The sequence below is a fragment of the Dermacentor andersoni genome, chromosome 10 (assembly GCF_023375885.2).
Source record: "Dermacentor andersoni chromosome 10, qqDerAnde1_hic_scaffold, whole genome shotgun sequence".
Lineage (NCBI taxonomy): Eukaryota > Metazoa > Arthropoda > Arachnida > Ixodida > Ixodidae > Dermacentor > Dermacentor andersoni.
This window is the reverse complement of record NC_092823.1, coordinates 100,723,555-100,737,129: the sequence shown is the minus strand read 5'-3', so window position 1 is coordinate 100,737,129 and position 13,575 is coordinate 100,723,555. Positions and strand designations below refer to the sequence as shown.

The 13,575-nt window shown below is 42.2% G+C and overlaps 1 long non-coding RNA gene and 1 pseudogene across 1 annotated transcript; both read right to left on the bottom strand.

Annotated features, from left to right (window-relative positions):
* Positions 1-577: 577 nt before the first annotated feature.
* LOC140213570 (uncharacterized) lies at positions 578-11,474 on the bottom strand. The gene is made up of 3 exons (XR_011890444.1): positions 11,410-11,474; positions 6,356-6,486; positions 578-633 (listed from the first exon to the last, which is right to left on the bottom strand). It is a non-coding gene; the product is annotated as an uncharacterized lncRNA (long non-coding RNA).
* Positions 4,352-4,530, bottom strand: LOC126546421 (U2 spliceosomal RNA; annotated as a pseudogene).
* Positions 11,475-13,575: the final 2,101 nt, after the last annotated feature.

Below are 13,575 nucleotides of genomic sequence, written 5' to 3'. Positions count from 1 at the left end.
AAGGTCCCCTGGTGGTCAACCTTAATCCGGCATGCCCCACTCCGGCATGTTCTCGTAATCAATCGTGGTTTTGGGTCTGGAAAACCTAAGATTTCATTTACACGCCAAACTCAATAGCAATTGCGTTAAATTTGCGACAACCTTAGTACTCAAAGGGAAGATAACCGGAATTTAAGCTAAACACACGATCTCTTCCTTAACCTAAGCGTACGTTCACTTTCACGGCTTCTTGCTTAAACTTACTCGAGCTCCCAGGTAGCATTAACGCCACTCATCAGCTTGGCTGCAGATATGGTAGATAATTTTCAACGGCAAGTATTGAAAGTAGATTATTTACTATCCTGTGAAATGGCCCATAAACAGACGTTTGCTTCTCAAGCGATCGATGCCTTCAGTGCAGGAAGACATAGGTAAAACAAAGTTATTGCATAGCTACAAAAATAAGCACCACAGCCCGTCTGGCATTGCACGCGTTTGCTGCATGGTTCTCAATGCCCTCCTAAACACGGGTACCGAAGAAGCTGCCTACGTAAACTGGCATAGAGCTCCCTACATATTTCACTTTCCAGTGGCTTACTTGAAAAAACATCTGGAAACGCAGCACCAAAGTAACGGTTGTCAACAGGGGTCCTACTGCAAGAAAGAGAAATTATGCAACTTTCAATTTCAAAACCTTAGTCCTGACGGATCACACTTCTTCGCCAATGTGGTAAAAAGCAAATTTTGCGTGTATTTTAAACAAGAAAAATAAACATACGAACGCGCATAGAATGCCTATCATGGCCTTAATAATATGTAATGGCAAACAAGGTGACGTTTGTATGCATACATTGCACTCACGTGACCGTGATCCACACAACAACCCTATGTGCGAAAAAAATTCATGTCTAGACTGCACTGGAAACTGAAGGTGGCTCCAGTACTGTGGTTTGTGGGGAATTCGATATTCTCGGAGCTTTAGCGCACTTAAAGTGCTTCTGTGTATTTTGCTGTTCGGCGGCCTGGATGTACTAGCTAAGTTAATTTTGCTAATTTGTTTACTCCCTAAAATCTTTGGGCTTTCTCAGTGTTAAAGCTTCACTTGTGTTTGCGTAACTTGTCTAGTTTAAGAAGTGATAATCTAAAGGAATTATGCAAATGTCGGAGAAATATTGTTACGCAAATAATTTTGTATAACGGTCATGATGTCCAAAATTGGACGAGACGCCACTGTATGTTCATCTAAAGCGAGCAAGTGATGTGGTCATTGTGTTCGACCTGAAATATGCCGAGAAACACCTCGCCCATCACCGCAGGTGGCTCGTTGTCTTCACATCCTTCGATGGTGTGCCATGACCACTCGAACACAGTTCGCCCCTTCTCTGTCAGTGCCGAACTGTGTTCACCCAACTGGAACGCGCCACTCTTGCTCGGATCAAACCTGCGGTACTATACGAGCCCTGCTTTTGAGTGAGTGAAACTGATTACTCTGAGGGCTGGCGCACGAATCGCGGGTGGAAAAGTACCCGAATTTGCCGTTAGATTTTGCATCCTTGAACAACTCGCACAGAGATCCAATAACGGGCCACCCGCTCGCTTGCGTTGGTGCATAGATCAAGTCAGAACTAACGTATTCTAACGGTTGTCGAGGAATACAGCTATTATATTGTCAGGTATACTAGACCGTGTCAAGACAAAATCTTTCACAGAGCAACGTACTATAGTGAAAGCTCAAAATGGCGCCTGTTGGAAGCTTGACATTTGCAGCAAGCACCACAAATGTCGAGAACCGACAACGAATTGTGCACCGTATCGGAAGAAAAAATTAGATTACCCCTATTTATCACTGTCATCTTCGATGAGAGCAGGCATGTTGCCCCGAATAGAAACCTTTAGTTTCTGTAATATTATTTTCTATCGGATTAGTGGGGAGTACAAGGTACATAGCAAAACGAGTAAACATCTATGTTCAAGGAGTTCTGCAGGCAATAAAGATAGGTCACTACCAAGAAAAGCGGCGGATTGTTTAATTATAGAAATAATAATAGCATATAAACATTTTAGTTAGGTGATGAAAAGGAGCTACATATAACGCATGATTATATCTAGTACACGTGAGTCAAGAACTTTTGAAGTAGTTACTGAGCCGAGGAAATTCTGGATAGTCAACCCGAGCCTAAAATTAGTTAGGACATTAATTTGAGGTGTTGTGAAATTAGCTGGTGGTAGCTGCCTTTGCAGAGCAACTTGTATTGCTTATTTTTCGGCAACTGATGTTCCTTTAGGATATGAAATGATCGGTACATGAACGTTCTTGCTTCAAGTGGCAGTCAAAACGCGGTCACAATGACTCGAAACCACAAGCAAAATACCGTGTCTGCAGCAAAAGGCGTACAGTTTCTCGCATATTTCCTAGAGGGAAAACTGGCGTTGCGCTGGTGCTGTATAGATGGAAAGCCTGTGATGTGTTGGCTTCGGATTGGCGTCGTCAGGGAGCCAAGATGCCTAGAAGCCGTGTCTCGCTAGCACCGTCCTGATTGTCACAATGAGTCATCTACTTAGAATGCGTTTCCAGAAAGACTCCAGTTTGGAGATTGAAGCACAAAGTAATTGGCACGCTCATCTATTTTATTCCGAACATTGGGAAATATCTCGAAACAGGTGTCATCCTAGAAATTCATTTCAAGCGGATGCGTCTTGCAAGCTAACCGTCTGTAATTAGTAAAGTGCAATATGTGTCGTAAAATAATTGTTAAAGAAGTGAATTAGTGATTTTTTGTTTGCCATTTGAATATGTGTTTGAAGTACTCGTGCTAGTAACGTCCACCTCTCAGAATAATCTAGACCAATGACATGAATTGTGCTATCTACCACAGGCCATTTTTAAAATTCAACAAAATCAACAAATGATCAATTTATATTGAAATTTCCGCATTGTAGTTAGCTAGGTTTCAAGGCATTTACACTGATAAATACGAAGAATAGCGCTGGTTTTTATATATGCGCCGTGAAGCTTGTGCTGAAACTGCACTATCGTTTTGGCAACTTTTTCAGCAAACCACTAATTTATGCAGTGAAGCACAAGTGTATCTTGAGCGCCCATCTTTGGCACTGCCTACTTTTGCAATGAATACTTCGAAACTGCTACAATTCTGAAAATTAATTCTAAGGGGACACACCTTTTAATCTCACCGGCTACCATTCGTAAATTGCAGCATATGCCATAAAGTAGATAATGACGAAGTTAATTAGTGATTTTCTGATATTTGTTGAATATTCGTTTCGATCTGTCGTGCAAATAACGCCCGCCTCTTTGAATATTGCAGGGCAAGGAATGAATGGAATTGTGGTATCTACCATAGGTGCTTCGAAAAATTTCTGTAAACCCTAAAATTGCTGACCCGGTATACGTGTAGGATGGCTCGGGGAAAAAAATTGCATCAGTCGAACAATATTGACGAGAGCAAAGCGTTGGTTCGGCCTAGTTGGTAATCGATGCTTTGTACTGTATAGGCGCAGAGTTCACAAAATCACAAAGGGGACATGCGCTGACATCTAACTTCCACCGGATTTCAAGCGGACAAAAGCCAGCAGAAGGGGTGCGAAGTACAAGGAATAATTCGGCACATGTGCCGTAGGCGTTGTCTATCGGATACCACTATTGTGTTGAAAAACCTACGTAGCGCAGTTGGAACAATCCTTAAATGAATGGGTAAGCAAGCACGACAGGAATGTGAAAAAGGGAGGACAGGGACACCTGGCCATACAATGCCGAGACTAAGTGCAAGCCATATCTTGATAACACTGTAGTCTTGTTTGGAGACAAAGATTGGTGCACGCGCGAGATCGTGGAAGCTGCAGTAACGACTAGTGAGGTTTCTGAGCGCGTCAGCTCACCTTCTTTTTGTTGTCTGCCAAAGCAATAACCTTTCTTGCGAGCAGTTTTGACAATTGCTTAGTAACACGCACTTGTTAGACGGTTCTACAAAATGATTATGTTCACTCTTGTCTTTTCTGTTTTCTTTCCCTTCTGTTTTTCTGTATATCTTCAGGACATCTTACACTAAACTTTAGTTGCACGTTGGATACGCCTCATCCCTTGAATATGCATGTTCAGTAGATTAGTTATCAACAGGCATTATTTTTCATATGAGTAGACTCTCAGTTTATTTTTTTGCTTGCCTACGGGTATACGAGCCATTCGTTGTCTTACGTGACGAACAAGGTTATTTCTGGGTGGGCATCGAATTGTTGACGCATTTATTAACAGATGTGATACGAAAATGTGTGTGCGTACTCATGGTCACGATGGCCACCGATCAGGACAAGAAATGCGTTCATACCTTTGTTGCCTTTTGTTCTCTGTGTGGAAAAGCTGTGGGCTGACCCCGGAGTATATGCAATACTGAGCCGACCCGCGTCGGAGATGAAGCAGGCTCCAAGTACTCCACCAACTGGCTAAAATAAGCTTATTATCTTGGATAGAAATAGACCTATATAAGATATTAAGCTGATATGCAGAGATGCTACACTTTGAACCGCGTCGGCCATGTCTACGTCCGCACCCCTCCCTCTTTTAGGGCGCTCCAAGGGCTTTCTTATCTACTCTGCTGTCCTTCTGTTCTACCGCGGTGGCGGTCCCATCGAAGTTTCACACGTGTCTAGTATCCGTCGGCTCCTTGGGCTGGCGGTCCAGTCGTCCATGCGAATGTATATAAAAATGACGGTAAATGAGTTATCAGTTTTCTTCCGAAAATTCTGTCACCTTTTTGTCGTGTGCTAAACACCTTTGCTGGTCATTCACCTTCCCACAGTGGAATGGCTCATGATTTTGTATGTACTAAAGGGCACAAGAAATATGTACTCCTCCTTTGTAGCAATGCTCCCAGCTTGACTTTTAAAACAAGTTCAAGGCCTCATGAACAGCACCATCGTGGCGCTGTTTTATCAGATTCATTGAAGTCAAGGAGAAGCGATGAACGATGATACGACGTAAGTGCGATCGGCAGCGAAGCATTCATTCATTTTCATTCACGGCATATTTCATAGCTTTTAATTCCCTCGTCAGAGATCCCATGCGAAGGAGGGCGCGTTTCCTCGTCTGTGGGCACTCTATGACATCGCCGCCAAGCAACATAGACGACCGGCTGCCTAGAGCAGGTAATCGGCCTGTTGACGGCCTTAACGCTGTTTTCAGAAGAGAAGTCTTCTGCTAGTTAAGCTTTTTAAACTTACTGGTTCAAAGAGCAGCCCATGCAAGCTCGTAAAGCAAGTTGGCATGCCACCCCAATGGACATGGAGGCACTGCTTGTCTTGCCTTGTGGCTATGTGAGTGATTGAAGTGTCCGTGTTCGATAATAAGAGTGACTTTCCTCTATGTGTATGAACTTTGTTTTAGCATGCTGGCCTCGAAGCGGGGTTGATGTACAGCGCAGACATGGCTGCTTATTTTTCTCCGTCAAGTCAAACTGTGATACTTCATGTCCGCTAATTAGGAGTGAACATGCCCAGCACCAGAGAGAAGAAACAGACACGAATGAAAACAAGAGCAGGGCCATTATCATTTCAAACCTTTGGTAAGAATGAACACGGAAACTGAAGTGTTTTGTTTTCTAGAACTTTCATCAGCTTTGCAAGATTTTGCAGCGTCAAATAATTATGCGATAAACCATTGCACATTATTACACCACCTTCAAGAAACAGTGTAAAACGTAAAGAAAAACAGAAGCTGTTTAGCCTATGTCTTAGCATATACCACATTGTCTCAGTGCATATTCCTGAATTTTTTCTACTGGCACGTTAAAAAGTATTTCATTTTTGTTGAAAAATGTTCAAAATTTGTTAGAATTTTTTCTGGAAACAAATTATCAACGGCAAGGCAGGAGATTATTCACTGCTGCTGAAGGCTAACATACTTTTGTGCATGAACAAAACAATTTCCAATGACATCGCTGAAATCACGTTGTCAGTTCTTCAGGATTGTAACCACCGGCACCAAAATTTGCAACACTACTTGTGCTTGTGGTTGTTATAGGTGGAATATTTTTGGTAACTATAGACAATCTCTAGCATATCGATGACCTCTTTCTACGGTCATAAGTGCGACATGCAACCAAACAATTAGCGTATTTTTATGTTTTAATTGGTTTATACCCGTTGCTAGGACTGGCGAAAAAGTTACGTTTACCTACATAAATTCGTGAAGTGAATTCCTTATGTAGAGCTTTAGAAGGAATCATTTCTAATGTCAGCCCACAACTACGTATAGAAATTAAAAAAAACATCACTGTTCAACAAATAGTGCTGTATGAAACACGTACAACAGTTATTTATTAAACTGTTGTAGATATTAACAGAAAGCAGACCAACTACTTACTTAGTGAATAGATAAATAATGCTGTCGTTCGTTAAACCATGAGACACCGAGTAGTTTTGTAAACGTTTTAGTGTAGCATTCCCGTCCAATACTTTCGGCTTCTTTTGTATCTTGACCTCCAGATCCGCATTCTGTAAAATAGTTGAAAAACTCATCGTGGTTTTCAAATCAGACTGCTTCTGCAGGCTACAAATGTAAAACTGCTTGTGTTACAGCTATATTGCACTGGACAGAATTCGAAGACAGTTATTTTAACATTGTGTGACTTGCATTTGCTCGTCTGAGCAGAAATATTTCATTAATGTTATATTTTGTGCCATAAATATGTTCTTCTCATCATCATTTAACTATACCACGTGCAGATTAAAAGCCTCACCCACTGATTTAGGCTTCAGCTAGGCCTGCACCAGGTAAACTATTCCTATGGTTGCAAAGTATCTGTTGATCGCAAGATCGAGATATTTGCATTCCTCGAAGCGTGCATATTCGTATGGATGTCGAGGTGCCAAGATTTAAGAAATCTTGAAAGCGGGACCGCAGTAAAAAAATGTTTTTATTCAAGAAAACAAAAGAAGAAAGCCCAGGACAATCTCATTTTTGTGGAGTGAAAAATTGGAACAAGCAGTGAGAAAGGAGATGTTCACATAATTATTGTGGCAGCTTGACAGTAAATTGGGGGACCTTGCGAGCCAGAACCACGATATCATTATAAGGCATTATTAGGGGTGGATTGCAAAATATTTTGTCTACCCGGGGATCTGTATCGTCCACCCAAGGCGTGGTACACGGGTGTTCTTGTCTTTGTGACACCGTTAGATTTAGGCTGCGTGGCCGAGATTTTACCCCGCACCCTCGGCCTTAGCCGCGCAACGTGAAAGCTACTACACCACCATGGCGGGATCTGTGGTAGTCTCATTTTAGCTCTTGGCTACAAGCGAAACCCACCTAGATTCCAACATTCTCTTTTATTTGTTCAAGAGCAATGACCTCTATGATTGAAAGAAAGGCTTCCCCTCGCTCTCTTTTATTCATGAGACCTGCTGCTGTTTTCTATTAGTGGGAGAGAAGCAAGTGGGCCCTATAGTGGTGGGACAAACCGTAGCATTCTACACACTTTGTTTGCCCTCGCAGTTTTTCCGGCAGCATCGTTAAACATGCTCGCCTAGCTTCCTTGCGTCTCACTCATGAAATGCACTAGGGGCGCTGTCAACCAGAGCTATAGAATACTAGAACGAAAGACACGTATAACATGCCTGATTAACGCAAGCAGGCTAGGTAACTACTAATGCGAAAGCATTACGGCAAAATCTGGCGTTTTCTTCGCCAGAGTGACCGAGAGATGGTACACAAAGTGGCCGACGGCGCGAAGAGTAAAAACACGTCAAAAATACTCGGATTGACGCCATGGTTATCAGACAAGTGTCTGCAAACAAAGTCCATGAATGGAATTAAAAAGAGAATTTGGTACATTTCAGTCTGGGTGGGAATCAACCCCGGATCTCTGGGATGCCAGAAGAGCAAGCTTCCCCGACGCCGTGGTTGCTCCACGGTTCCGGTTGACTAAAGTTTAACCTAGTGCATGCGTGATTGTATAGGTAACATCACTGTTTCCGTCACTGGCTCCCACCTGTCATTTGCTCTTCGGAGTCCATCGGTGCTGTATCTACTCGGTCGGCTGCGATGTAGTCTCGCCGCCAAATTATGTATATAAAATAAGTTGTGCCTAGTACATGCGTTATTGCACACGTCACGTCGCTGCCTCCCGCACGTCAGCTGCCCTTTGGATTTCAGCAGTGCTGTGTATATTAGCATGCTCTCCGAAGCCTCTAACTCAGCGTCAGCTGTAAATCGAGGTCGCCCAAGGAAGCACGCCTCAGGAAACGAAGCAAGCGAAATAAATTAAATCAATCGTTATGCAGCAAAATGGTCCGAATTTTTCCGGTCTGTTAATAACGTATGAGCAAATAGACACGCCTCTTCAGCAGAAAGAACTTCAATATATGTCGAAACCATAATTCAAAAGCATTTGACCTAAATGATTATAATGCTTTCACATTCCAACAAGTAAGCAGACTTAGTTGTGTCTGCTGAATTTTTCGTCCCGCCCCGTTTCACAAGAGATGCCAATAAATTATCATCAGCATTACATCAAGCGTACATAAGGGTGCAACATTGTGACACAGAGTTTAAATACCAGAGTTAAGGTTGACATCAGATATTTAAAAAAATACAGAATCATGAAAAATATGTACAGCATGTAGAACTGAAGCAGGCCAGGTGACTATTGGTCACCACCCGGTTTGAAAGGGGAAGCCAGTGATCGTCATCAACATCAATATCATCCAACACACCGCCCGAGCCGTAGCAGGCACGCGGAAAATGCGCAAAGCAAACTGGGCACGTGTGCAAGGCAACTAAAGCTTGATAGAATGAAACGAAAACTTGTGAACCTGGATAAAGCAATGTCCTGGACGAAGCTTTGTGGGTGCCTTTGATGCCCAGTATGTACTTTTTAACTAAGCGAAATGCTTGTAAACTTAGTTTTAGCGTGGTAATATGCAGCAGCTAACGCCCATATTTCTGTCACCATGGTGCCTCAGTATACATTGTACAGTGTCGACTTAGATCCGAGCTTAAACGAAAGGCACGGGTGCTAATCAAGAAGGGTCCACAGCAGTCTTTCCTCTTTTAAGAAGCCTTCATGCGAACAAGACGGCAAGGTATTGTGGGAGAGAAGACATATTCTCCAATCTCTCAATGCCTCTATACCCCAGGAAATCAAATCTAACAATTTCATATGTATATATATATATGTTCACAGTAGCGCAGCAGCACATGGACTACGAAAGAAAGAGACGGGACACAGCGCTAACTAACAACTGAGCGTTTATTGCACTAGCAAAGGCATATATATATCATTGCACAATAGGAATAGAGAAAGAAGACACAAACAAAACTCAGCAAGATCAATTGGCACAGGCGGCTAACGCGACAAAAACATTTTTCTCCGATAAGGACAGAGAACTCCGACAGGACGGGCAACTGACACTGTCCCTATTCCTAATCTGTGGAGCTTCTGCTATTTCTCTGGTGAACTGGTCAGGGTTTCTGGCCAGCTTGATATGTTTGCGTCTTCCTTCTAGCTTCCTTTTGTGCGCTCATATATATATATCTCCTCTTGTGCAATAAACACTCAGTTGTTAGCACTCTGTCCCATCTGTTCCTTTCGTAGTCCACGTGCTTCTGCACTATTATGTAAACAATGTCATATGAAATAGGTCACCAGTGTGTCGTTTTTTAATGATTTTATTTCAGGTTCTTCAAATCAGACCTGACCATGTCGTCTTTAATAGTCCCGAGGCACAAGATAACCAGAACCACTCTCATCGCGAAATGGAGTCCTCTGAGGTAGACTGTCGAGCTCGATCGCTCGATGAAGTTAATGTTCGCATTCGTTCTTCACTTCGCTGAAAATGCTGATTCAGAGCCTAAGCAATCTACGTATCTCGGCCGAGGAAGCAAATTTTGTGACAATTGTGTTACCATTGTTATACTCCTTAACGCTGTTTGCTCATATATGATGACGTGGTATATCCAACAGCTATTCATGCATAAAGTGTTTGTTGCTGAGAGGAACGAACATTAAGTTGCAGCACAGGACCCAACATAAATTTTGCTAACTTGGCGACCATATATTTAGCACAATATTCTATTTACAAATCTTACTTGCTCAGTGAGTCGGATTTAGTCCGATACGTTTTTAAGGCTTTACAACATTAAACATAAAAGAAATAACTGAGCTACAGAAAGACACTCAAAACTAACCTTACAAATAAATTTTGTGGCTTTACGTGCCAAAACCACGATATGATTAGGAGGCGGAATATGATTAGAGACTCCGGAATAATTTTCACCACGTGGAGTTCTTTAAGGTGCGTCCAATGCATTTGGCTTGGTGCATCCAATCATTTGGCTTCTGTTAAAATGCACCCAGCGTAAGCTTGATTTGATACTACGCTCTTAGGTTCGCAGAGCAAAGAGAAGAAAAAAACGCACTATGCCACAAAGCGGGTCAAAAATTGTATTTATTTTATTCGCTCATACTGTTGGCCATCAGGTATTTTCAACACATTATAAATCAAGTTGTGTTAACATTAGTGTCGCTAGATCAATGGCGCTTCAAGTGTTATGTACACTTCATTTCTGAGCAGCAACGTTTCGGTGTAAATGTGTTTCCTGGACATGCTCTAATAAATTGTCATATGTCTATTCTACATGTTAGATCACTTTCCACATAGCTCACTGTGACCGAAGCAGTGTCATGTAGCGCATCCTAGGCCTCAATTATCGAAATAAGCACACAGCGCTAAAAATAACAAATGGAGAGACTATGGGAGCGCAGTGGAGGACAGCAGAAGACTAGTTGGGGTGATCAAATTAAGCAATTCGCAGGTGCTAGATGGAATCGGTTGGCGCAGGACAGGGGTAATTGGAAATCGCAGGGAGAGGCATTTGTCTTGCAGTGGACATTAAATAGGCTGCTGCCGCTGCTGCTGCTGCTGATGATGATGACAACGAATGGCTTCCAAATAACTCGCTGTCCATCACCTGCTGCAGCGTCTAATTCACTTCTAATAATAGCTCACCAGTGAGCCCAACTGTCATCTCATATAGTTTATGTGTCTCTTTGAGTACGACAGTTAGTGACCTGGATTGGCAATTTTTTAGGGAAATAAATGCAGGTATCCCTGCGCTTTAATTTCTACTTGAACACTGTAGATACTAACACACGTGAGGGGATATTTTGTCTATGATGTGCCTCAAGTTGCTATTTTCCGGTGTGACCATCAGGCCTAGGCTTTGACGTTTATGGTCGCTGATATCTTTGCGGATATTTCATGTATTTTCGGGAGGTCTTGTGCTATTCTATATTTTTCCAGTTCGATCGAAGGGAAAGATACAACTGCGTATATATATATATATATATATATATATATATATATATATATATATATATATATATTTGGTTATTACGCAGAGACTTGAGCACTTACCATACTGATGTTTTGAATTTCCATAGTTATCATTACCGAGTTATTGCGAAAGTGTTCTTCAGCCTATTAAAATTAAATGCAGATAAAGATCAGGTTAGTCATTGCACAGGTTGTAGTTAGGATGGCATATACCTCCAGAATCAGGTAACAAATACAATTCTCGGCCAAAGCATCGCACGACACCGTGGTCTTGACATTATTACATATTGTAACACATAGTATAAACAATTGGATTACCAGGAGCCCAACAAAAAAGTAATGTCGAGACGTTACGTGCTAATGCTGCAGCTAGTGCACCTGAGTGGTTGGTTCTGACACAAATTTAGACGCTGCAACACCTAAATGGCTCCATCTTTGAAGAGCAGCAGATATCACAGGCAGCAATCGTTTATTGGAAACAAGGAAAGCCATTTAACTGGGTATTTTTCGTTACTTGCATATGCGCCGAGAATCGCATATTTCGAAATACGCTAACTTATACAAAGAGGCAATGCATGCTCCAGGAAGAAATTCGGATTCCAAGTTAGGCCGAGCACATTGGAACTGTGCTGGGCGTTTTCTTATCGCACACATATGTTCTATAGAAAGGCTATGAGAGTAGTGTGTACAGGCTGCTTATGCAGAGGGGATCCTATTCGAGGCTGACATATACTAGCACTAATAACACAATACTCAGCCGAATAATATCACAATTCGACAGTTTTATTATCCCGTTTCGAGTGGCTGCATAAATGGCAAATTTTATACCGCAAGCTTGCAGGTAGTTACACTTCAATACATACCATATCTTTACATCTTGAAAGTCTCACCTAATTTTATATGTACATCATCATCATCAGTTGTCAAAGCGCAATCCAGACAATACTGAAATTGGGCGTGCTGAGCTCCTAGGTAGGATGAAAACGCTGCCTGGCGAAGGTGCGCGACGAAGTTGAATGACGGCATGGCAAATAGGAGCACGGCACTTCGCGACAGTTGGTGGCCCGGCAAAACGTGCCATATCAGTGACTATCCGCTAGCTTGAGTTCCTTAGATTTTCATGCTTTTTGTGAGAGAATATTTCCATCTGTTCTGGTAGAGGGACTGCAATTTGTACTGCCCCACATGTTCGGTTTTCAAATGGCTTGGATTGAGCCTTTGAATTTGATTGTGACTATTTCAAATGTGTTGTTATTTCGAAGCAACTAATTTGAAGTTTGCCATATAATGAACAAACCGAGATGAGATAAAAAAATTGAGTGAGAATGCTTCTTATTTAGTCATCTGAAGCTCATGGTTATTAGCGTGAAAGTAAGTTTTCTTCATCTAGAAACTCTAATGCGAAAACATCACCGTATCTACGCTCATAGTCTTTTTTACAAAACTATATGTACGGTTATAAAAAACACCATGAACACACAAGAAGCCCGGGAACAGTGCAAATTGAAGCCACCGACAATGCCCGTTATCTATGAGAGCAATGTCACAAGCAGCCCTATGTGGATGTCAGCGGCTGGGCAAGGTATACGACCAGCTCAGAACGCACGCACGCACGCGCACACGCACACATCCACACACATCCACACGCACACACGCGCACATACACGCGCACACACGCACACACGCACACACACACACACACACACACACACACACACACACACACACACATATTTTAATATAGAATGATTCTACAAAGGCTCTATCACACTGTAGGCAAATGTATTGTATTGTTGGTAAAGTGTTGTTTTTTCCGTAAATATCGGCAAAAGCAGTGCTCCCATGCATAGGTTGTTCATATTATTTCAGGTTTAAAGGCAACATTGAAGTTTATGAATGCCCTGGGAGAACATAAGGCTCATTTTACACGTAGCTTTGTCGTATCGTCATCAGAATGACACGAGATGCAGCCCCACATTGGCTCCGGGCCCTGCATATGTTCCTCCAGTCGATTAAAATATATCTCCACACGTTACATTAGGCCACATAGTAACATTAATTGTCAACAAATAATCATTGTTTCCAGCGTATTGCCAATAATTGAGGTAAGCAGTACCACTTACATTTGAAATATAATAATACGCGCATTTCTAAAAAGTATGTGCCCTGAGTGCGGGGGGGGGGGGCGTGTTCTGAGAGGCGACATGCGTGTGAAGTAAGTCTATCAAGAATATGCGAGAAATTTCG